This window comes from Lissotriton helveticus, chromosome 6 (genome assembly GCF_964261635.1).
Source record: "Lissotriton helveticus chromosome 6, aLisHel1.1, whole genome shotgun sequence".
In the NCBI taxonomy this organism is placed as follows: domain Eukaryota; kingdom Metazoa; phylum Chordata; class Amphibia; order Caudata; family Salamandridae; genus Lissotriton; species Lissotriton helveticus.
This window is the reverse complement of record NC_136067.1, coordinates 2,098,765,629-2,098,792,434: the sequence shown is the minus strand read 5'-3', so window position 1 is coordinate 2,098,792,434 and position 26,806 is coordinate 2,098,765,629. Positions and strand designations below refer to the sequence as shown.

General features: G+C 43.6%; 2 pseudogenes; one reads left to right on the top strand and one right to left on the bottom strand.

Moving 5' to 3' along the window:
* The window catches only part of LOC144763056 (uncharacterized), an 875,608-nt pseudogene that overhangs the window by 342,552 nt on the left and 506,250 nt on the right, over nucleotides 1-26,806 (top strand).
* Nucleotides 15,254-19,036, bottom strand: LOC144761489 (uncharacterized; annotated as a pseudogene).

Sequence of the window (26,806 nt, the reverse complement as noted above, 5' to 3'; positions counted from 1 at the left end):
TTACTGTTTTCACGCTAAGTTGGCAGGGAATGCCCAAACCTGGGTCCCTTGCTCACTTTGCCACTGGATTCAAGCTAGCCTAGCTGAAGAGGGCTGTTAGCCGAATCTGGTCCTAGGATTCTTGTTTCGGATCCAGGGAAGACATGGCTTGGCAGTTCGAGCTGGACTGTTCCCATGAGGCACAGGGGCAATACTGATGTGCATATAGCTGTGTCTTAACTGGGGTGGCAAAGTGGGCTAAAGCATGATGATGGATTCAACCCAGATCTGTGAATGGGGGTGAGTGTTTGAAAAGTTTTAGAACCCCGACCATCATCTCCTTATGTTTGCTTTTTTTCACCCTAAGTTGGCAGGGTATGCCCAAACCTGGGTCCCTTGCTCACTTTGCCACTGGATTCAAGCTAGCCTGGCTGAAGAGGGCTGTTAGCCGAATCCGGTCCTAGGATTCTTGTTTCGGATCCAGGGAAGACATGGCTTGGCACTTCGAGCTGGACTGTTCCCATGAGGCACAGGGGCAATACTGATTTGCATATAACTGTGTCTGAACTGGGGTGGCAAAGTGAGCTAAAGAATGATGATGGATTCAACCCAGATCTGTGAATGGGGTGTTTGAAAACTTTCAGCACTCCGACCATCATCTCCTTATGTTTGCTTTTTTTCACCCTAAGTTGGCAGGGTTTCATGCTATCCTGGCTGAAGAGGGCTGTTAGCTTGAATCCGGACCTATGATGCTTGTTTTGGATCCAGGGAAGACATGGCTTGGCAGTTCGGGTTTGACTGTTTCCTTGAGGCACAGGGGCAAGACTGATTTGTATATAGCTGTGTCTGAACTGGGGTGGCAAAGTGAGTTAAAGAATGATGATGGATTCAACCCAGATCTGTGAATGAGGGTGAGTGTTTGAAAAGTTTCAGCACCCCGACCATCATCTCCTCATGTTTGCTTTTTTCGTCCTAAGTTGGCAGGGTATGCCCAGACTTGAATCCCTTGCTCTCTTTGCAACTGGATTCAAGCTATCCTGGCTGAAGAGGGCTGTTAGCCCGAAACCGGTCCCAGGATGCTTGTTTCCTGTCCACATATATTTGGGAATGCGTTCGAGCAACACATTGCATTGATGTTATCTTCTAATTGTAGGAGACGTAGTCACCATTGGTACAACAACATGGTCGCACCCGAACAAATTTGGGTCTTAGCATTATTTAGCGTGGCCCCCGCATTTCTTGCTATGGGTCTTCCCTGTCCTGTTATACTTGACATCACAGCATGACCCATATGGCCCTATAATAACAACGTGGGACTGTGGTATATGAAATTGTAGTAATTTATTAGCAGTATAACAAACATCGATAAAACTGACCCATGAGTCCACGTTTGAGAATTTTATACATCACAGCAGGCACGCACATTTATTTCAGTGATTTGGAACTTCACTATATCACAACAAAGCCAGAAATGACTAGCTCAAGATGGCCGCCATTACCGTGTTACCGTATCATGTGACATACGCGTGGAAGGAGTTGAACGTCCCGCGTAGGTATTTGTATACGGCTGAATCAGACTGAGTTTGGTGAACGAGACAACGCGCTCATCGGGACATATAACAGTGAGGTGTACGGTTACCAATGGGCTATGTGTGGTGTACCAGTATGGCTGGTGGGTTAGACGCTAGCTCGATTTTGCTAGGAGATGTAAGATTTTGCGCATACAATGTTTATTGTCACGATATTTGGAGAATGTGCAGTGTGGTCTACTTAGGCACTCTCTAAACCATTTGGGAATGCTGTTGAGTATACTTTCATTCTATAAATGCTCTGAAGCGTATGTTACGGTCTAAGTGTGTGTGGACCCGAGGAGACCGATGAGAGCGTAAAAACGAGCACTCCCTTGGTACTCCCTAAATCATTTGGGAATGCGTTCGAGCAAACTTTGATGCTAAAATGCTCCGAAGCGCATGTTAAAGTCTAAGTGTGTGTGGATCCGATGAGAGGGAAAAAACGAGCGCTCTTCACTTTTGACTATTGGCTGAAGTCGGTAGGATCCGTTTTTGACGGAGAATGTATGAGACACACAGACTTTGCTGACACTATCTCCTTGTGCTTTTAATGCTTCTAGATTGATATACACAATCTATGTGACACTGGATTCTCACCGTAGGAGTACCCTTTTATCCCCTTTCTGGATTCCTTGGCAGCTGGTATGAGCAAACAGGCTGCTTATAGGTATACTATGCTGACACAGTATCACACACATACATATAGCGTGTAAGGGTGATAGTGTATGTTTTTAACTACCTGTTTGTGCCTCTTTCTTTGACAGTTAACATAGAACAGGTGTCCAACAGTGGTGTGGCAGCAAACTGTGCGGCCCTGATGAATCTGCCAAAATTGATGTGGCAGTGAAACATGTTGGTAATGGTAATAGGTAATGGTGTGCATGAATAGCTACCAGCCTTTTTAGTCTAACAGCAAACACCAATTTCTCTACGAATAAAATTATGAAGAGAAGTGGTTGCTGCTTTTAATGCACTTCTTGATTGTCACTAGCAGACTTTCTCTGCTTCCACTCTTTCACACACTGTCTTGGTTTGTTATTTTGGACACGTGTTTTCTATTTCTTTTATGAATCGGATGACAACCGATGATGAGACAGGGGTCCTGTCTGGAGATTGCATACCAGTTACCCCGTTGGTGGTGTTTCCGTGAGGTGTCATTCGGTTCTTCCACATTTTTTCTACACAGAATCTGTCCTAACTGATGAGGTGGACACTTGATATTGATTAATGGTGTCAGACATTTTGCTGTTGTGTTCTGTGTAACTGTCAAAGAGGTGTTGGCATATTGGTTCTGTTTTTAAGAAACTCAGGACGTATTGCAGTGAAACGTCCCCTTATTAGAACGAAAGTATATAGGGGATGATAGCAGTTATCAGGACTCACAGACTGTTCTGTTATTTAAGTAACTGACACAATCCACGTCATTTGTATAGGGTTTTTGTTGATGACCAGTTTTAGTGGAGGGCAGCCCGGTCCGTAATTTCCCTCTTTGCTCCTATTTCCGACAGTCCTGTCCAGGGAAGACATGGCTTGGCAGTTCAGGCTGGACTATTTACATAAGGCACAGGGTCAAGACTGATTTGCATATCGCTGTGTTTGAACTGGGGTGGCAAAGTGAGTTACAGAATCGTGATAGATTCAATCCAGATCTCTGACTGGTGGTGAGTGTTTGAAACATTTCGGCACTCCGTCCGTCATCTCCTTGTGTTTTCTTTTTTCACCCTAAGTTGTCAGGGTATGCCCAGACGTGAATACCTTGCTCACTATGCCACTGGATTCAATCTAGCCTGGCTGAAGAGGGCTGATAGGCCGCAACCGGTCCTAGGATGTTTGTTTCCGGTCCAGGGAAGACATGGCTTGGCAGTTCTGGCTGGACTGTTCCAATGAGGCACAGGGGCAAGACTGATTTGCATATGGCTGTGTCTGAACTGGGGTGGGAAAGTGAGCTAAAGAATGATGATGGATTCAACCCAGATCTGTGAATGGGGGTGAGTGTTTGAAAAGTTTCACCACTCCGAACATCATCTCCTTATGTTTGCTGTTTTCACCCTAAGTTGGCAGGGTATGCCCAGACCTGGGTCCCTTGCTCACTTTGCCACTGGATTCAAGCTAGCCTGGCTGAAGAGGGCTGTTAGCCGAATCCGGTCCTAGGATTCTTGTTTCGGATCCAGGGAAGACATGGCTTGGCAGTTCGAGCAGGACTGTTCCCATGATGCACAGGGGCAATACTGATTTGCTTATAGCTGTGTCTGAACTGTGGTGGCAAAGTGAGCAAAAGAATGATGATGGATTCAACCCAGATCTGTGAATGGGGGTGAGTGTTTGAAAAGTTTCAGCACCCCGATCATCATCTCCTTATATTTGCTTTTTGCCCTAATTTGGCAGGGTATGCCCATACTTGAATCCCTTGCTCTCTTTTCAACTGGATTCAAGCTAGCCTGGCTGAAGAGGGCTGTTAGCCCGAAACCGGTCCCAGGATGCTTGTTTCCTGTCCAGGGAAGACATGGCTTGGCAGTTCGGGCTGGACTGTTTACATGAGGCACAGGGTCAAGACTGATTTGCATATAGCTGTGTCTGAACTGGGGTGGCAAAGTGAGCTACAGAATCATGATAGATTCAATCCAGATCTCTGACTGGTGGTGGGTGTTTGAAACATTTCAGCACTCCGTCCATCGCCTCCTTGTGTTTGCTTTTATCACCCTAAGTTGGCAGGGTATGCCCCGAGCTGGATCCCTTGCTCACTTTGCCACTGGATTCATGCTATCCTGGCTGAAGAGGGCTGTTAGCTTGAATCCGGACCTATGATGCTTGTTTTGGATCCAGGGAAGACATGGCTTGGCAGTTCAGGTTTGACTGTTTCCTTGAGGCACAGGGGCAAGACTGATTTGTATATAGCTGTGTCTGAACTGGGGTGGCAAAGTGAGTTAAAGAATGATGATGGATTCAACCTAGATCTGTGAATGAGGGTGAGTGTTTGAAAAGTTTCAGCACCCCGACCATCATCTCCTCATGTTTGCTTTTTTCGTCCTAAGTTGGCAGGGTATGCCCAGACTTGAATCTCTTGCTCTCTTTGCAACTGGATTCAAGCTATCCTGGCTGAAGAGGGCTGTTAGCCCGAAACCGGTCCCAGGATGCTTGTTTCCTGTCCACATATATTTGGGAATGCGTTCAAGCAACACATTGCATTGATGTTATCTTCTAATTGTAGGAGACGTAGTCACCATTGGTACAACAACATGGTCGCACCCGAACAAATTTGGGTCTTAGCATTATTTAGCGTGACCCCCGCATTTCTTGCTATGGGTCTTCCCTGTCCTGTCATACTTGACATCACAGCATGACCCATATGGCCCTATAATAACAACGTGGGACTGTGGTATATGAAATTGTAGTAATTTATTAGCAGTATAACAAACATCGATAAAACTGACCCATGAGTCCACGTTTGAGAATTTTATACATCACAGCAGGCACGCACATTTATTTCAGTGATTTGGAACTTCACTATATCACAACAAAGCCAGAAATGACTAGCTCAAGATGGCCGCCATTACCGTGTTACCGTATCATGTGACATACGCGTGGAAGGAGTTGAACGTCCCGCGTAGGTATTTGTATACGGCTGAATCAGACTGAGTTTGGTGAACGAGACAACGCGCTCATCGGGACATATAACAGTGAGGTGTACGGTTACCAATGGGCTATGTGTGGTGTACCAGTATGGCTGGTGGGTTAGACGCTAGCTCGATTTTGCTAGGAGATGTAAGATTTTGCGCATACAATGTTTATTGTCACGATATTTGGAGAATGTGCAGTGTGGTCTACTTAGGCACTCTCTAAACCATTTGGGAATGCTGTTGAGTATACTTTCATTCTATAAATGCTCTGAAGCGTATGTTACGGTCTAAGTGTGTGTGGACCCGAGGAGACCGATGAGAGCGTAAAAACGAGCACTCCCTTGGTACTCCCTAAATCATTTGGGAATGCGTTCGAGCAAACTTTGATGCTAAAATGCTCCGAAGCGCATGTTAAAGTCTAAGTGTGTGTGGATCCGATGAGAGGGAAAAAACGAGCGCTCTTCACTTTTGACTATTGGTTGAAGTCGGTAGGATCCGTTTTTGACGGAGAATGTATGAGACACACAGACTTTGCTGACACTATCTCCTTGTGCTTTTAATGCTTCTAGATTGATATACACAATCTATGTGACACTGGATTCTCACCGTAGGAGTACCCTTTTATCCCCTTTCTGGATTCCTTGGCAGCTGGTATGAGCAAACAGGCTGCTTATAGGTATACTATGCTGACACAGTATCACACACATACATATAGCGTGTAAGGGTGATAGTGTATGTTTTTAACTACCTGTTTGTGCCTCTTTCTTTGACAGTTAACATAGAACAGGTGTCCAACAGTGGTGTGGCAGCAAACTGTGCGGCCCTGATGAATCTGCCAAAATTGATGTGGCAGTGAAACATGTTGGTAATGGTAATAGGTAATGGTGTGCATGAATAGCTACCAGCCTTTTTAGTCTAACAGCAAACACCAATTTCTCTACGAATAAAATTATGAAGAGAAGTGGTTGCTGCTTTTAATGCACTTCTTGATTGTCACTAGCAGACTTTCTCTGCTTCCACTCTTTCACACACTGTCTTGGTTTGTTGTTTTGGACACGTGTTTTCTATTTCTTTTATGAATCGGATGACAACCGATGATGAGACAGGGGTCCTGTCTGGAGATTGCATACCAGTTACCCCGTTGGTGGTGTTTCCGTGAGGTGTCATTCGGTTCTTCCACATTTTTTCTACACAGAATCTGTCCTAACTGATGAGGTGGACACTTGATATTGATTAATGGTGTCAGACATTTTGCTGTTGTGTTCTGTGTAACTGTCAAAGAGGTGTTGGCATATTGGTTCTGTTTTTAAGAAACTCAGGACGTATTGCAGTGAAACGTCCCCTTATTAGAACGAAAGTATATAGGGGATGATTGCAGTTATCAGGACTCACAGACTGTTCTGTTATTTAAGTAACTGACACAATCCACGTCATTTGTATAGGGTTTTTGTTGATGACTAGTTTTAGTGGAGGGCAGCCCGGTCCGTAATTTCCCTCTTTGCTCCTATTTCCGACAGTCCTGTCCAGGGAAGACATGGCTTGGCAGTTCAGGCTGGACTATTTACATAAGGCACAGGGTCAAGACTGATTTGCATATCGCTGTGTTTGAACTGGGGTGGCAAAGTGAGTTACAGAATCGTGATAGATTCAATCCAGATCTCTGACTGGTGGTGAGTGTTTGAAACATTTCAGCACTCCGTCCGTCATCTCCTTGTGTTTTCTTTTTTCACCCTAAGTTGTCAGGGTGTGCCCAGACGTGAATACCTTGCTCACTATGCCACTGGATTCAATCTAGCCTGGCTGAAGAGGGCTGATAGGCCGCAACCGGTCCTAGGATGTTTGTTTCCGGTCCAGGGAAGACATGGCTTGGCAGTTCTGGCTGGACTGTTCCAATGAGGCACAGGGGCAAGACTGATTTGCATATGGCTGTGTCTGAACTGGGGTGGGAAAGTGAGCTAAAGAATGATGATGGATTCAACCCAGATCTGTGAATGGGGGTGAGTGTTTGAAAAGTTTCACCACTCCGAACATCATCTCCTTATGTTTGCTGTTTTCACCCTAAGTTGGCAGGGTATGCCCAGACCTGGGTCCCTTGCTCACTTTGCCACTGGATTCAAGCTAGCCTGGCTGAAGAGGGCTGTTAGCCGAATCCGGTCCTAGGATTCTTGTTTCGGATCCAGGGAAGACATGGCTTGGCAGTTCGAGCAGGACTGTTCCCATGATGCACAGGGGCAATACTGATTTGCTTATAGCTGTGTCTGAACTGTGGTGGCAAAGTGAGCAAAAGAATGATGATGGATTCAACCCAGATCTGTGAATGGGGGTGAGTGTTTGAAAAGTTTCAGCACCCCGATCATCATCTCCTTATATTTGCTTTTTGCCCTAATTTGGCAGGGTATGCCCATACTTGAATCCCTTGCTCTCTTTTCAACTGGATTCAAGCTAGCCTGGCTGAAGAGGGCTGTTAGCCCGAAACCGGTCCCAGGATGCTTGTTTCCTGTCCAGGGAAGACATGGCTTGGCAGTTGGGCTGGACTATTTACATGAGGCACAGGGTCAAGACTGATTTGCATATAGCTGTGTCTGAACTGGGGTGGCAAAGTGAGCTACAGAATCATGATAGATTCAATCCAGATCTCTGACTGGTGGTGGGTGTTTGAAACATTTCAGCTCTCCGTCCATCACCTCCTTGTGTTTGCTTTTATCACCCTCAGTTGGCAGGGTATGCCCAGAGCTGGGTCCCTTGCTCACTTTGCCACTGGATTCAAGCTATCCTGGCTGAAGAGGGCTGTTAGCCCGAATCCGGTCCTATGATGCTTGTTTTGGATCCAGGGAAGACATGGCTTGGCAGTTCGGATGGACTGTTTTCATGAGGCACAGGAGCAAGACTGATTTGCATATAGCTGTGTGTGAACTGGGGTGGCAGAGTGAGCAAAAGAATGATGATGGGTTCAACCCAGATCTGTGAATGGGGGTGAGTGCTTGAAAATTTTCAGCACCCCGACCATCATCTCCTTATGTTTGCTTTTTTCGCCCTAAGTTGGCAGGGTACGCCCAGACTTGAATCCCTTGCTCTCTTTGCAACTGGATTCAAGCTAGCCTGGCTGAAGAGGGCTGTTAGCCCGAAACCGGTCCCAGGATGCATGTTTCTGGTCCAGGGAAGACATGGCTTGGCAGTTCTGGCTGGACTGTTCCAATATTGCTCAGGGGCAAGACTGATTTGCATATAGCTCTGTCTGAACTGGGGTGGGAAAGTGAGCTAAAGAATGATGATGGATTCAACCCAGATCTGTGAATGGGGGTGAGTGTTTGAAAAGTTTCAGCACTCCGAACATCATCTGCTTATGTTTGCTGTTTTCACCCTACGTTGGCAGGGTATGCCCAAACCTGGGTCCCTTGCTCACTTTGCCACTGGATTCAAGCTAGCCTGGATGAAGAGGGCTGTTAGCCGAATCCGGTCCTAGGATTCTTGTTTCGGATCCAGGGAAGACATGGCTTGGCAGTTCGAGCTGGACTGTTCCCATGAGGCACAGGGGCAATACTGATTTGCATATAGCTGTCTCTGAACTGGGGTGGCAAAGTAAGCTAAAGAATGATAATGGATTCAATGCAGATCTGTAAGATGAGGTGAGTGTTTCAAAAGTCTCAGGCCTCCGTACATCATCTCCTTCTGTTTGGGTTTTTTACCCTAAATTGGCAGGGTATGCCCAGACATGGGTCCCTTGCTCACACTGCCACTGGATTCAAGGTAGCCTTGCTGAAGAGGGCTGCTAGCCAGAAACTGGTCACAGGATGCTTGTTTCCAGTCCAGTGAAGACATGGCTTGGCAGTTCAGGCTGGACTGTGCCCATGAGGCACAGAGTCATGACTGATTTGAATATAGCTGTGTCTGAACTGGGGTGGCAAAGTGAGCTAAGGTATAATGATTGATTCAACTAACATCTCTGACTGGGGGTGAGTGTTTCAAAAGTCTCAGCACTCCGTCCATCATCTCCTTCTGTTTGGGTTTTTCACCCTAAGTTGGCAGGGTATGCCCAGACATGGGTCCCTTGCTCACACTGCCACTGGATTCAAGCTAGCCTGATTAAAGAGGGCTGTTAGCCTGAAACCGGTCCCAGGATGCTTGTTTCCGGTCAAGGGAAGACATGGCTTGGCAGTTCGGGCTGGACTGTTCCCAAAAGCCACAGAGTCATGACTGATTTGAATATAGCTGTGTCTGAACTGGGGTGGCAAAGTGATCTACATAATAATGATGGATTCAATCCAGATCTGTGACTGGGGGTGAGTGTCCGAAACGTTTCAGCACTCCATCCATCATCTCCTTGTGTTTGCTTAGTTTAACCAATATGGCCATTTCCCTAGCGACTGAGGAATAGAAATAGGAGGTAAGGGCTCCAAATTTTGGAAAAAGTATTAACCCCCACAGAAGCAGCCTGCGTCTCCTGAATTTATGGAACGTCTACCTTAGGGCTATTGAGGTATGCAGTCACCATTTGGGTCTTGTGATGGTCATTCACCCCTCTCACATTCTAAGTGAGATGCTTAATCTTACATCCTGGGCCTACCCCAGTCATATGTGTTGTGTCTGCAGGTTGACCCCCCTCTTTCCACTAAGGTTTTTTTTGTCAGATTACAAGTATTTCTGACATCAAAACTCTTTGTCACCTGTGTTCTAGTAATAGTCGCCCAAACAGCCATCTCAACATGCGACTACCCACATTGCATGGGTAACCTTAGCAGAGCTTTACAGTCTAGCCTCGGGTGGCTAAACTGGCATCAATCACATTATTTCCCAGACTAATGTGATGCTCCACAGTGTTAGATATCCAGTAGTGTTCGAAGCCTGTCCTTCTTGCATATCGATGAGAGATGTAACTTGTCTTGAGACTGTGGGAGGTTATTCAAGGATTAGTAGCTGTTGAATTGTGAGAGGGGGAGACATTTTCTAGCTGACACACTGAGTGCCTCCCTCTTTTACTATCTTTAAAGCACGAGAGCAAAGCCTTGCTAACTGTGGAATTAACAACAGTTCGCCTTTCATAAACAAGTGAAGAGAAGCTTCTAGTTTTTTATTAATCTCTATCCAAGTATCAATGTCTTCAGCATGGTGAAACAACGACCTATCAATTGCCCCTGTTGTCCATTCAAAGACTGAGGATTCATTTCCGTATTCTTCCCACTGTGGCATCAAAATGACCTATCACAAAGCAACCTGGTTTTGCAAGGGTGGGTCACCTGGGTTTTTGGCCCAGGGCTCGTGGCCATCCTAAAAAACTACCAAACCCATACATTTCTGAAAACTAGACACCCGGAAGAGTCCAGCAAGGTATGGCTTGCGTGGATCCCCCAAAGTTTTCCTAACCAGAATGCCCTACTAACCTCAAATTTAGCTGAAAAAAATCACTTTTTTTCTCAAATTTCTGTGTGGGAAAGTTCTGTAATCCATGTGGATCCCCAAATTTCCTACCACCCAGCGTTCCCTCATGTCTCCCGATAAAAATTATACCTCACTCGTGTGGGTGGGTCAAGTACCCGCAACAGTCAAGGGTCCAAAACGTATTGAGGAGACATCAAAATGACCTATCACAAAAAAAACTGGTTTTGCAATGGGAGTCCCCTGGGATTTTGGCTCTGGGCTCGGCTACCATCTTGGTAAACTACCAAACCCACACATTTCTGAAAGCTAGACACCTGGGAAGGTTCAGCGAGGTATGGCTTGTGTGGATCCCCCAACGTTTTCCTACCCAGGATGCCCAGCAAACCTCAAATTTAACTGAAAAATATATATTTTCCACATATTTTTGGGTGGAATCACTGTGCCGGCACTAATTTCCTACCCCACAGCGTTCCCCTCAGTCTCCCGAGCAAAATGATACCTCACTTGTTTGGCTGGGGCAATGGCCTGTTACTGGGAAGAGCCTAAAACATAGGGAATAAGGGTTTAGCACTGAGAATTCTAAGCTCTACATTTTTTTAAAAATACATTTTAGGCAATTCGGCATTGGACACCCACAAAAGTGAGGCACCATTTTTTTCAGACAATTTTGGGGAATGCGGGGTGGGTGGAATTTTGTGGATCCACGCAGATCCCAGAACTTTCCATCACAGAAACATGCGGAAAATATGTTTTTTTAACTAGGTTTGAGGTTTGCAAGCGATTCTGGGTAACATAACCTGGTGAGAGGCACACAAGTCACCCCATCCTGGATTCCCCTTGGTGTCTAGTTTAAAAAAATTTGCAGGTTTGCTAGGCTTCCCTATGTGCCGGCTGCGCTAGGGCCCTAAATCCACAGGTAGGCACATTGCTAAAAACAAGTCTGTGCCTAGTGGGCTTTCTGCTGCAGTGGGGGAGAATAAGGGTGGGGGTTGGCCCTGATATGCCCCCAAGGGGGCAAGAAAGACTGAGGCTATGTTTTTGGGGTGGGGGCATTGGTATGCCCATTCTGAGCAGCCCCCACGCATGAAAAAAGCCAGCGTAATCGCTGGCACCTAGGGGGCTTTCTGCCCCCCGGGGGTAGATCAGGGACCGCTGCCCTCATCCGCCCCTCAGGGGGGCAGAAAGACTGTGAAATTGTTTAGGGGAGGTGTGGGCATTGGCATGCCTATTCTGGGCTGACCTCAACCCTGAATAAAAAATAAAACAAATCCTGAGGCCTAGATGGCTTTCTGCCCCCCTGGGGAACCTTTGCTTTGTCTTTCCCTACACAGGCAAACAGATTTATGTATTTGTTTATTTCTTTTGCACGGGCATAGCCTGAAAGGACATTAGAGCGCTTTGGAAAAGTAAATAACCACATACATAGTACGGTATGTGAAAGTTTACAGTTTTCAAACATCCAGGATTGCAGTTGGTACTTTCAGCAGTGGTTCATTTTATTACAGATCAGCATGTTACAAAATGACCCTGTGCATAAGTAGAAAGAATACAATGGTTGCCTACACGTGAGATGGGAGATAATAATCACTGCTGTTAGTAGAGGTCTCTTATTCACAGGTTGTCCAGCAGACTGTCCTGCAATGTCTGTACAAATGGTGCCAGCTCCTGTCCCACATAAAACCATAAACCTGATGCACACATACTTCAGGGGTTGCAAACCACTAAGGACAGTAGCATCTGACTTCCAACTGACCATAAAACTCCACTTGCCTCTCCTGGGTAGTATTGTTAATGAAAGAAACAAAATGTCAACGATAAACAGTATGAACATAACATCCTAGATAACAAACTATGAATTGTATTATCACAAATTTTCCCAAAACTGTGGAAACGAGCCCTAGAAGGCCTTGCAGAACACATCTGACATAATTTAATAAATAGGAAGAGCGTGTTTTTATCACTAAGTGGCCAAAATAGTTCTTATGCCACAGTAGTCTGGGAACAGTGAAAGAAATCTAGCTATTCATTTCTGAAACAGTTGCATTATGAAGCACTTTGATGCTCACTGGAGTTTACATATTGTCACCTCTGTGAGCGACTGGCAAGTTGCCCTGGGACCTTTTCTTGACCAATCCTTCGGCACCTACGATGACTGCCACTATTTCTGTGCCTTTGTTCCGCATTTCGCTCAGCTATTTCATCCCCTGTAACTCTGTGCAGGTGTGGATTTTTTACTGTAGCAACTAATGACTGTTTCAAATAAAGACTTCACAATCAGCACATCTTACACTCCCCAGTGCATAATCTCTGATCAAGCATTATCTATTCCTTTGTAATGAATGCCTTCTCAGCCTTAAGAGAGATACAGTTTCTCCCTGGAATGCATGTTGACACATTAGGTTGCCCCTGAAATAAAACACTTTGTAAGAAACATTTGTTTCTGCCATTATGGACTATCGGATCAGCACCTGGTCACATTTATTGCTTTAGTTACTTCCAAGTGTGGATTTTCAGATGTTGCACATTCACATTCAGTATATATTCCTATAGTGTCGCTCCTTTGTGGAGGACAGGTGTCCCACTAGACTTTATGATGTTGCATTAGCTTTGTCTTTGTAAAGGATGCGTTGCCACATTGAGTGCAGTGATATGCATTCTCCACCATCATTACTTTCTCCTCTATGTTGACTTACTGTTTTTATAGAAGCTGTGCCCTGCCAATAAATGAATTATCACATTCAGTACATTTATATGGTTTCTCCCCAGGGTGGACTTTTTGTTGTTGTGTTAGGTCTTTCATTTTTGACAAATACCTGGACACATTTGTTATGATATGCGTTCTTCGTGTCATGACTTTCTTCCCTGTGTGGACTTTAATGGTACATTAGCTGTGCCTTTCCAATAAATGCCATTTTTCTTCAATGTTAACTTTCTGATATAGTGTTAGTTTAAAAAAAAAACATATGCCTTGTCATAGTACGTGCACTGACATGGTATCTCTCATGTGTGAAGTTTCAGATGGTACATTGGATGTGTTGTGCCCTTCCACTAAATGCCTTGTTACTTTCTGAACACTCATGCTGTTGCTTCATTAAGAACACGTTGTCACATTCTGTACATTCATTCAGAATTTTCCCAATGGGGACTTTTGGATATTGTTTTAACACTCCCTTTCTAATGATTGGCTTGCAGCATTCAGTGCAGTCTTAAGTGTGGACTTTTTAGGTTGTGTTAGCTCTCCACTTCTTATGAATGCATTGCCACTTTCAATACATTGATATGGTTTCTCTCCAGTGTGAACTATCCCATGTCGTATTAAATTTTGCTGAGTAATACATCATTTTGACATTCCGTACATTCACATGGTTTCTCCCCAGTGTGGACCTTCCGATGTTTTTTTAAACTGTGCTTTGCAATAAATCCGTTGTCACATTCTGTTCATTAGTATAGTTTCTCCCCAGTGGGGATTTTCGGATGTTGATTCAGTGCACCATTTGATATAAATGCCTACTCACATTCTGTACATTGATATGGTCTCCCTCTAGTGTGTTTATTCTGATGTTTCTTCAGCTCTCCCTTTGTTATAAATGATTTGTCAAATTCTTTACATTCATATGGTTTCTGCCTGGTGTGGACTTTTTGATTTTGCATTAGCTATGACTTTCTAGTAAATGCCTTCTCACATTCAGTGCAGTTGAATGGTCTGTACATTGATATGATTTAACCCCAGTGTGGATTGTCTGATGTAGTTTTAGCTCTCCCTTTGTTATAAATGCTTTGTCACATTCAGTGCATTCATACTGTCTCTCCCCAGTGTGGACTTTCTGATGTTGCATTAGGGTTCTACTGGCAATAAATGATTTGCCGCATTCTGTACATTGATGTGGTTTCTCCCCAGTGTGGATTTTCTGATGTCGTTTTAGCTCTCCCTTTGTTATAAATGCTTTGTCACATTCTGTGCATTCATACGGTCTTTCCCCAGTGTGGACTTTCTGATGTTGCATTAGGGATCCACTGGTAATAAATGCTTTTTCACACTCTGTACATTGATACGGTCTCTCCCCAATGTGTATTTTTTGATGTTCTTTTAGGATTCCATTTGTAAAAAATGCTTTGTCACATTCAGTGCATTCATATGCTCTCTCCCCAGTGTGGACTTTCTGATGTTGCATTAGGGCATCACTGGCAATAAATGCCTTGTCACATTCTGTACATTGATATGGTCTCTCTCCAGTGTGGACTTGTTGATGTTGCTTCAGATTTTCATTTCTTATAAATGCCTTGTCACATTATGTACATTGATATGGTTTCTCTCCAGTGTGAACTATCCCATGTCGTATTAAATTTTGCTGAGTAATACATCCATTTTGACATTCTGTACATTCACATGGTTTCTCCCCAGTGTGGACCTTCCAATGTATTTTTAAACTGTGCTTTGCAATAAATCTGTTGTCACAGTCTGTTCATTAATATAGTTTCTCCCCAGTGGGGATTTTCGGATGTTGATTCAGTGCACCATTTGATATAAATGCCTACTCACATTCTGTACATTGATATGGTCTCCCTCTAGTGTGTTTATTCTGATGTTTCTTCAGCTCTCCCTTTGTTATAAATGATTTGTCAAATTCTTTACATTCATATGGTTTCTGCCCGGTGTGGACTTTTTGATGTTGCATTAGCTATGACTTTCTAGTAAATGCCTTCTCACATTCAGTGCAGTTGAATGGTCTCTCTACAGTGTGGAGTTTTCTGATGTTGCATCAGCTGTCCATTTGTAACAAATGATCTGTCACACTCTATACATTGATATGGTTTCTCCCTAGTGTGGATTTTCTGATGTCGTTTTAGCTCTCCCTTTGTTATAAATGCTTTGTCACATTCAGTGCATTCATACGGTCTCTCCAGTGTGGACTTTCTGATGTTGGAGTAGGGTTCTACTGGTAATACATGATTTGTCGCCTTCTGTACATTGATGTGGTTTCTCCCTAGTGTGGATTTTCTGATGTTGTTTTAGCATTCCATTTGTAATAAATGCTTTGTCACACTCTGTACATTAATATGGTTTCTCCCCAGTGTGGATTGTCTGATGTTGTTTCAGATCTCCCTTTCTTATAAATGCTTTGTCACATTCTTTACATTCATAGGGTTTCTGCCCGGTGTGTACTTTTTGATGTTGCATTAGATATGACTTTGTAGTAAAAGCCTTCTCACATTCAGTGCAGTTGAATGGTCTCTCTCCAGTGTGGAGTTTCTGATGTTGCATCAGCTTTCCATTTGTAATAAATGATTTGTCACACTCTGTACATTGATATGGTTTATCCCCAGTGTGGATTGTCTGATGTTGTTTTAGCTCTCCATTTGTTATAAATGCTTTGTCACATTCAGTGCATTCATACGGTCTCTCCCCAGTGTGGACTTTCTGATGTTGCATTAGGGTTCTACTGGCAATAAATGATTTGTCGCATTCTGTACATTGATGTGATTTCTCCCCAGTGTGGATTTTCTGATGTTGTTTTAGTATGCTATGTGTTATAAATGCTTTGTCACACTCTGTACATTTATATGGTTTGTCCCCAGTGTGGACTCTCTGATGTAGCATTAGGGTTCTACTTGTAATAAACGATTTGTTGCATTCTGTACATTGATGTGGTTTCTCCCCAGTGTGGATTTTCTGATGTTGTTTTAGCATTCCATTTGTTATAAATGCTTTGTCACACTCTGTACATTGATACGGTTTCTCCCCAGTGTGGATTTTCTGATGTCGTTTTAGCTTTGAATTTGTTATAAATGCTTTTTCACATTCAGTGCATTCATACGGTCTTTCCCCAGTGTGGACTTTCTGATGTTGCATTAGGGATCCACTGGTAATAAATGCTTTTTCACACTCTGTACATTGATACGGTCTCACCCCAATGTGGATTTTTTGATGTTCTTTTAGGTTTCCATTTGTAGAAAATGCTTTGTCACATTCAGTGCATTCATATGCTCTCTCCCCACTGTGGACTTTCTGATGTTGCATTAGGGCTTCACTGGCAATAAATGCCTTGTCACAATCTGTACATTGATATGGCCTCTCACCAGTGTGGATTTTCTGATGTCGTTTTAGCTTTCCATGACTTTTAAATGCCTTGTCACATTCTGTACATTGATATGGTCTCTCTCCAGTGTGGACTTTTTGATGTTGCTTCAGATCTCCATTTCTTATAAATGCCTTGTCACATTCTGTACATTGATATGTTCTCTCTCTAGTGTGGGTTTTCTGATGAAGCTTCAGCTCTCCGTTTGTTTTAAATGCCTTGTCACATTCTGTACATTCATAGGGTTTCTGCCCGGTGTGGACTTTCTGATGTCGCATTAGATGTGGCTTTGTGGTAAATGCCTTCTCACATTCAGTACAGTTAAATGGTCTCTCTCCAGTGTGGATTTTCTGATGTTGCTTCAGCTTTCCATATGTTATGAATGCCTTGTCACATTCTGTACATTGATATGGCCTCTCACCAGTGTGCATTTTCTGATGTAGTTTTAGCGTTCCATTTGTTATAAATGCCTTGTCACATTCTGTACATTGATATGGTCTCTCGCCAGTGTGGACATTTTGATGTTGCTTCAGATTTCTATTTCTTATAAATGCCTTGTCACATTCTGTACATTGATATGGTCTCTCCCCAGTGTGGATTTTCTGATGTTGCTTCAGGTCTCCTTTTGTTTTAAATGCCTTGTCACATTCTGTACATTCATAGGGTTTCTGCCCGGTGTGGACTTTCTGATGTTGCATTAGATGTGGCTTTCTAATATAAGTCTTCCCACAATCAGTGCAGTAAAATGGTCTCTCTCCAGTGTGGATTTTCTGATGTCGCTTCAGCTCTCCATTTGTTATAAATGCCTTCTCACATTCAGTGCAATTAAATGGTCTTTCTCCAGCGTGGATTTTTTTATGTTGCTTTAGAATCTTCTTCATTCGGAACACTTTATTACATTCTGTGCATTGATATAGTCTCTCCCCGGTGTGGATTTGTTGATGCTCCTTTAGAATTGTCTTCCGTCTAAACACTTTATTACTTTCTGTACATTTATATGGTTCCTCTACTATGTGGACATTCTGATGCTGCATTACAGTCTATCTATATGCTTTTTCTCCAGTATGAAATTTCTGATGTTGTAGTTACTCTTTCTCTGTCTAATAAATGTTTTGTCACATTCTAGATATCCATACGACTTCTCTGCTGCGTGTTGTTTCTGATTCCAGGTTACCTATTCCTTGATAATGAGCACCTCAGACTTGCTTCAGTATGTCTGCGTGTTACGTCTTCAATGTTTATCAGCTGGTGCCTAAGAGCCAAGTACAGACCTCATTGGGCAGAGTGAGATTTCTGCTGTCGACTTTGGTGAGTCATTAGTCTTCAAGGGAAGAGATTTCGAGGCACACAAGTGATGTTTAATGCCTTTACCTTTTTTGTTTATCACTTCAATTGTTTTACCTGTTAGATTAAGAAAAAGAAACACTGAATAAGCTGAAATGTAAAGCCCATCAGAAACCTCTATTGGCATTTAATGAGAGTTTTAACTATCCATATAAACTTATACAATAAGTGCGTTAAAGAAATTCTAGATTACACTTTCAATGTAAAGATGCAATGAGCAGAGTAAGGGCAGACGATCCGTCTGTGATCCCCTTCTATCAAGGAGTGTAAACTCAAAGAGTAACTAAGACACCAGAGAAGGTTCCTACAATGTTCTATCCATAGCGACAATAGGCCTCCCTTCTTATCCAGGGAATGCTTCTTATTATCACACGGCCTAACAAATAATACAAGATGGAGCCTTTTCCAGTGAATGGACAATAAGACACAGAGCATCACAATACCAGTCGGAAACATTAGCAACTGCTGCAAGGGAGTCCTTTATACGATCAGAGACCCAAGGGTAGGACCTGTACAGGTAATCTGAGCATCTTCCAGTTAGTGTAACTCCAGAGATCTGAGGCTCTGACCAGAGTGACACAACAAACAGGACATTTACAACCATTTTAAACACACTCAAAGTCAATAATTCTCACATTTTAAACATATAGGCTTTTCCTACGCTGCACATCATCAGAAAAAAGAAAGAAAATCAAAAGATGCAATGAGGTGGCTTCTGTTGTATCATTCTGTATGTATGCACCATTTTCTCACTTTAGCCTGGTTGAGAGGGATAATGGAAAAGAACATGACAAAAAAACCATGGACACACATACACATATATGGAGCCCCACACCCTGGACCAAAAATCCCAGAGTGTTTGGGGGTGGGGGTTGATAGACCTGAACTCCATTGACCAGGATACCTAGCTGCACGCTCGCCGCTGATGACATCGCACGAACCAGGAGGCACTTAAGAACCGACGAGGGCTCCCCCACGTGGGAGCTCACTGTACCTTATAACTGCTGATTTCACGTGGGACACGTTGCCGCTGCTTGCCACGGATACCGCGAGCTGGGGAAAAGAACTCCATTGCCCAGGATACCAAGCGACACGCTTGCCGCTGGCGACATCGCACGCGCCAGGAGGCACTTAAAAACCGGTGAGGGCTCCTGCAGCACGGGACGCACGCGGGCGTGCCCGGGCCTAGGGCGGGCCCATCTGTGCCTGTCCGCGGTCCGACGAGGCAGGGCAGGGCCAACCCCCTTGGATAGGCAAAAACCAACAAGTTCGGTAAGAGTACCTTATTTGCCTGTTGTATAAATTAACATATTGACCAATCATGGGCAAAAGGAAACTACTCATGCAAGGGTGAAAAATGCCCACGAAGAGTGCTCTCATAACGAAGTACCTAAAAAACACTGAAGGCCTAATTAATAGTGAAATCGTTCACGTAGAGGAGCAATTGCCAGCAACAAATAAAGCACTCGATGCCGCTTTAAAGGAGACTGCATTAGAAGGTGGATCTGAACCTCTAGTACCTGAGTGCAATACGAGAGGTAAGTGTAAGGAGATAGAAACACTCACAGCAAATGAATTTTACAATGTAAATGCCCATAAATCTTCTAACCCATGTGTCTTAACTTCATACCTGGAGATCTCAGTATTAACTAATGATACATTTTCAATATCCCACCTGGCAAAAAAAATGAAACAACCAGTTCTAATTGCTAAAAGCCCAGTGGAGAGGCTGGCAACTAAGTCTACAGCTAAGACCAAAACTAAACCCAAACAAAAAAAGGAAGGAATCAACCCTGGGATGAATATAGGGGAATGTTCTTTCACAAATCAGAAGCCGCAAGATCTTGAGATTTTATTTAAGAAACTACACAGTAAACTGTACAGTATTGAAAGATGCTTATTGTCTGAAATCAAGTTGATACAGAAAGATATGGCATTTTTAACAAACATGGTTACTGAAATATTACCCTCTAAATCCACAAGCAAGACGTCCTGCCTCTCTAAGCTAGCTCAAAACTTAACGGAGAGTACCAAAGGAAAACCAGGTTCTGTTATCACAACTGGCGTTGCAAATCATAGAGAGACAATCAATATAGCGACACCGAAGGATGTTCTGATAACCCAGTCAATACAATTTACAAGGGTAGACAAAGAAGATATTCCCCACCCTACAAGAGCGCCTAAAACTCCGCTCTCAATCAGGAGGAATAGAACTGTTGAAGATGACATTAATACCAAGGGGCCATTGAATCTCCTGCATCAGGCAACGCCATACATCATTATCCGAAATAATATCCTGAAACTAGCTGTAAAACTAGAGGCAAATGTATGAGGCATTGAAGAATCAAGTAGTCTACTGGATTTCTGTAAACACTAATGTCAGGGCACATATATTATATCAGGACATTATTATGTTAAGGAGAGTAAATTGGGTGGGTAAATCTAGAAAATCATGTCAGGGAGATTGTGTAGTGTAAATTTTCGAAATAGCAAATTGGTGGGCGAATTGCCTATACAAGGTCAATGTACTCCATCGAAGATAGCTGAAGCCTACATCAAATTTATTGTCAAATTGAAAACATCAGCTGCCACATCGTTAGTCCAGATCATTACTGCCACAAGTCATTTTAGTGACATTCTGAAGTTGAAAGATATAATTACACGTCAGTCATAGAACCAACATACTTGACCTTTCACCACCAATAGTGAATATCAAAAATACAAAAATGTCAAAGATGTACTATCCATAACTATAAAGGGAGGCATATAGCAGGGTCGAGAATGCAAATTCCAGAGTTTCTGCAACAAAGAATGATTGAAGTACTTCACGAAGGACATCGTGGTATTGTTGACACAAAGAGAATTGTCTGAGATAGAGTTTAGTTCCTAGAACCATATGATTAATGCCACCAAAGGAGCGAACTACCAGATGAGCATCCTAAGGAAAATAGAACACTTCCTCCCCCAGGATGACTTTAAATCCGCGGTCCAAGCCCTAATCATCCCCAGGCTTAATTATGGAAGTGCTACTCTCAGTGGCCTGCCCAGATACCGTCAGGCCCCTTTGCGGGCCTCTCTTAACGCTGCAGCTGGACTCTTCACCGGAACAAAAAGCAACAAACATCTCCCTGATCTGAAATCCCTAAACTGGCCCTGCTATGAAGCACAAATTCAACAAAACATCCCATGCATGACTCATAAAGCCCTACATTTCAATACTCCCAGGTATTTGGCATAAAGGCTGAAAGTATGTGACGGATGTAGATCATCTCGAAGTACCATCTCCCTGCTGCTGAAATCACAGATTTTCCACAAATAGAAAAGATGCAACAGAGCCTTTTCGGGCAACGCACTGGAAATTTGGAATTGTTTGCTGAAGGAAATCCATCTGATTCCTTCCATCTCTTCCTTCAAAGTTGAAGAAAAAACATTTCTGATGGACAAATGGTTGGCCTTAAACGAAAATCAGAGACTGTATTGATTGATCTTACCTTGTATATTTTCATTTGCTAATCATGCCTACTTTGCTACTGATCTCCTAGGGAGGTCCTGTCCTTCAATTTGTTATTCTTCTATAATTGTATTAATATTGTATCTGCGTTTTATTACTGTCTCTTGTATATCTTTTCACTCCTCCCCTCTGTAAAGCGATCTGATACCCTCACGGGTCATGTTTCGTTATATAAAACTTTATAAATAAATACTTCGATGAGAGAGCTGAAAAGGAACTCAAGGCCTGTCATCTATGCAACTGACTTTATACAAATGTGACAAGATATGTTGTACATGTCAGAACTCTCTAAGCAAGCATGAGAGAGAATAGCCATCGATTTCTTTATTCCGCTCGATTGCAGACATCATTTATGAGTAATTGTGGATGAATACTCCCACTTCCCACTCAAAGAAGATCTTTCATCCACAACTAATGAACAGGTCATTGAGAGACTTGATAACATCTTTGTGACATGGGGCATTCCAGCCATTGTGACGTCTGATAATTGACCGCCCTTTAACAGTCAAGAATTTAAGGATTTTGTGCAGCATCTGAATATAAAGCATTGGAAGAGTTGGTTGCGATGATTGATTTGATAACTTACATGACCCGGTGATTTAGTCCAATGAAGGAGTTAGGCGGGTTGGGGTACAACTGCTAACCCGAGTGCTCGGGGAAGACATGTGTGTATTATATTTATTGATACACCACTGTCGACGACAAAAGGAATCGAACATCCACTTATTTTTAATGTAAGCTTTGGACAATTTTTGTATGAGTTTCGTGTTTTGTCATGTCGACTTTTCTTTGACTGACATTTTCCCTCACATGTGGCCAGTCTGACATGCACATGTTTTTCCGAGGTAAAAATCGACATGACACATCCATCTTCTTCACTTTCACTCAATATTTAGGCTGATTAACAGTTTAACGATGATTTAGAGGACAATCGACTGTTTTGTGTTAATTTGCCTCAACTGATGTCACCGCTTGGCCTTGTGGGTGTGCGTCGAGTTTTGCTTCTGGAAGGTTCTGGCAGTCATTTTATCTTCGCACCGTGACACAATCACTGTTTGGTTCACTTTGCAAACTGTCGTAAAATAGTTCTCTTTCTCACAGCCTCAACTGATGTCACCGCTTGGCCTTATGGGTGTGCGTCGAGCCTTACTTCTGGAAGGTTCTGGCGGCCATTTTGTCTTCGCACCATGACACAATTACTGTTTGGTTCAATTTGCAAACTGTCACAAAATAGTTCTCTTTCTCACAGCCTTTACATATCTGTCCAATGGCAGAAAACGGAAATACTCATCTAAAACATAACTTATTTTTACTTGTAGATATCACTTTGTGTCCTGTCTTTTGCTTTGACTTACTTTTTACACTCATGACTGTCTCTTCAGGAGACCTCCACCCTCCAGGTCAGTAGATTGTCTTTGTCTGCAGCCATCAACACTGGCTTCAGACTAAGAGTTTCTCTCACCATCCATTTTCTGAATGAATCTGACAAGCATCTGTCAATAACAGCGATTTGATTGTTAGCAATTGCGATTTGCAAACCTAGTTAAATCTGCCACCAGCTGCAAAACTATGTATAATGTGCAATTCTATCTTGCATGGCAGTGGGGTACCTTTATTTGTAGTTGGTCCAACATGTTCTCAGTCAATGACATGTAGATTCTTTGCACAGTTTTTATAGTCTTCAACGGTTTCACAGTGGCTAGAGCTGCACTTTTACTCCACATGCATGAAGAGTTGATTCTGTACTTTGACAGTGACACACGTGGTACGTGTGAACAGTCTGTCTGGACCATGGCAAAACTGTCTGGGAGAATGCGGTCTATCTTCAGGTTACCCATCCCCTATCTCGGCGCCAGTTGTAGTGTCCGCCCCAGCCTGGGTACCCGCCACTGACTACACCACACAAGGAGCATACTATCACAAGTCTTTATTCTTCTGCATGTAAGTGCGAACTCAACATTGTAAAGCAAGCTTTCATTGCATTCCACTCTAACACCTACGTCATAGCTCTACAGAGTCTGGTTGGAGGCAACAGTGTTCCGTTATAAAAACTCATAAGACACTACAGCGAGGACTGACTTACTTATAAGTCCCTAATACATGGCACCCAGTGTTGTAAATTGGCACAGATTGGGTTAGCATTAGCAGAAGCCATCCTGTATTTAGAGACTATCTTGTCCATTTTGTGGAATCCATTTTGTATTTCTGGCAGCCATTTTGGTTGCCATGTGCTGCCACGTGCTCACCATGTGCTCTGTCCTCCCTCAGTGTTGACTGCTCTTGTAATCTGCCTAGAAACGAACTATATTTAGCATCTTCCACCTTCGCACAAGCTCAGTTGAGTTTGCAGCTGTCCTTGCAGCTATTAGTAGTATGTAACTGTCATGATGTGTTTACTAGAACTGGCAAACTGTTAACTCCTCCTACTTGTCGACTGTGCATTTCTATATGACCGTATATGTACATAAAACCTTCTTCAGTACTTGTACCGCCTTATTTTGAGCCCCTGTGTGGGTATAAAAGGACCATGCTCCTTCTGTCCGGTGTGCTACTTCATGCATTACCGAAGGGTGCTGTGTGAATGTAGTTCCACCTCATGAGGTTTATTAAACTTTGTATTTTCTATTCCAGTTTCTGTGCCAACTTCTTCCTATTGCTCTGAGGACTCTGTGCAGAGAAGGGTGAACCCCTTGCACTGGTAGGCCTTGCTGAGGCTCACTACTACACCAGGGCAGGTAAGGCAGTGTCCACTCAGGGCTTCAGCACTTCACATCCTGTGTGTGACAAGGTACAAAATCGCTCCCAGCCTGTCACTGCAGACTGGAAGGACAGTGTTTTCACTGCCAGTTCAACTTTGCCATTCACAAAATGGCAAACTCACCTTATCCCTTAATACTGTATATAAGTCAACCCTAAGGAAGGCCTGTAGATGCCTATGGCAATTTTCTTCGCACCGAATAAAGCTGAATTGAATTGCCTATGGCAGGAAGGGATATTTTGTTAAGTAAGACATACATTTTTAATATGTTTTAACAGCAGCAGTCCAAATTGTCATTTGGCTGTGGATCAAGTTAGTAGTCCCATTGGCTAACTCAGGATTAGCAGTTGGAACGCCAGCCTGGCTAACTCCTGAATAGGACTACCTAACTGGGTTGTGTAAGGTATCAAATTAATTGTGGCATTAAACCCGGCCCGGTTGCCTAAGGAGAGGTGTGAAGGACTCCCCTGCAAAAGACCAAAGGCAGTAGCTACAGAGTGAGGTGTCACCTCCTTTTACAGGATGGCCACTCAGAGAGTTAGCCAAAAGGCAAGCTTCAAAGGTGAAGCCGCCTTTGTGAGGGACGTAGCGCCAACACCCCAGAGCAGGATGCTTTTTGGTTCCTGCAGGAATAATGGCAGAGAAAACACGTCCCCAAACCAGTTCTACCATGGGCATGCAGCCCTCTGGTAGCCACACCTGTAGGGAGGGCTACCAAGCACCTAGCAACTAGGGAAGTGTTGTGCCATTTTGAAAGGGGCAAGAATGTGGCACTCTGGGATAGTCAGATGCCACACTTCACAGGAACTTCATTACTAGGTAGGCGGGGACACAATAGCCCTTTGGCTAGTGACTGCTTGGTCCCCTCAGTGCAATTTCCTGGGATAAATATGGCTCCTGTGGCACTCTGACCCTCAGATCATGCTGGATGTGGATGGAGAACTGAAGAACTGTCCAGCTGCCCTTGGACTCACACAAAGAGAGGCTGCACAGTCAGAAGGACTGTACCTGATGCGCTTTGGTCCAGCAGAGATCTAACTATGCCTGTGGCTCCTGGCTCAAATAAAATTTGAGTTCCAGCCCCAACCAACAGCAGTGACTCTAAGTAACAGTCGACTGATCTCCTGGGACCAGCTCCAGGGACACAGGAGGTTAAGTAGACCAAACAGACAAGTTAGTAGCCACCGCAGACATTTCGCCGCTACCAGTCGCCAGGAGAAATCCGAGATTGCCAAATGTTGCACCAGAGTCTGCTTCATCCAGAAGTGCTATGTAAGTCCAGATTCATCTCTTCCAAGGAAATCTAACCCCACCTAAGGATGTTGCACCAACCGCAGTAGAGACCCACCAGTAGTTCAGCATCAGCTGGCCTGCTATAGCAAGATAGAGATCTTCGAGGCACCCCGATCTTTATGGCCAAGTTTGCCCCACTTCACACGTGGACTGAGGAGCACCCACAAAGACACCTTGCCGACCTCACCACAACCGGAGCATCCTTTAAGCATCCCTCAGCATCAGGACCACTCCATTGAGGTCTATGACGGTTGTCCTGTAAAGTTTGGATTTTGCTTCAAAAACTATCTGGAAGCCAGGTAACTGTGCAGAGGGTCCATTCTGACTCCCTTGACCTTGTCCAGATAGAATTGGTCAACATGCCCTCGCTGGAGTAGCCGAACTAACAGTATCAAACGTTTCAAAATTCTTTACCAATTTTTGTTGACCAATGCTTGTTTGCAGTTGCATCTAAAAGTGAAAATATCTTCTTAAATCTGTCTCTCTGGAACCCTCCAGTGGATTTCATTAATCCAGGTCTTTAAAAGTTTATTAAAATATCATTTATTTTAATAAATGGGTGTCTTCCGTGTCGTTGATTTCTTATTTCGTTGTTTGGTGCTGTTGAAATGCTTTACACATAATTCCTTTGCCAAGTCATACTGCTCTCTGCCACAGCTGCCAGGATTAGTCTTCAGGTTAAGTAACTGAGTCTGACTCGACCCAGGATGGTATTTGTGAGTGTACTGAACGATAAAGCCCCATAGCCATATCATATAGTACGCCCAAATCCTCACAGTGTCCCTTTAAATTTCAGTCACATTGTCCTGCTCAGGTTTAAAGTCCTGCAATTGAGAAAAAAATAGTTTATTAAATTGATTCATTGCACCCTAATGTTTAGAATAATGAATCAGAAGGGGCTGTGAATGTTGGCTTGTTTACTACAGCTGTTCTGTCGCAGTGATTCAGAGGTCGCTTAGAACACCTCGGGGTGCAATGAGTTGACACCATCGGGTACGACCCCCACTGTAAGAGCTGATGCCCCAGCAGTGATTGAGAAATGATGGCTCTGTCACCCTCTGATGCCCGGAACCCTTCACATTTTAAAGGTTTGCTTCTCTCACTCCCTGTGCTAAAAATAGTAGTAGTAGATTACACGTCCTCATGCGATTGCGGGTGAGCTGTTGCACTTCTGCATTTCCAAAATTGTACATTTTTGTATGGTAAAGCAATTTTCGTAATGTGATTTCAACCAGACTGCCCCATACACACGTTCAGTAGGTGTATAAACCAACCAGGCT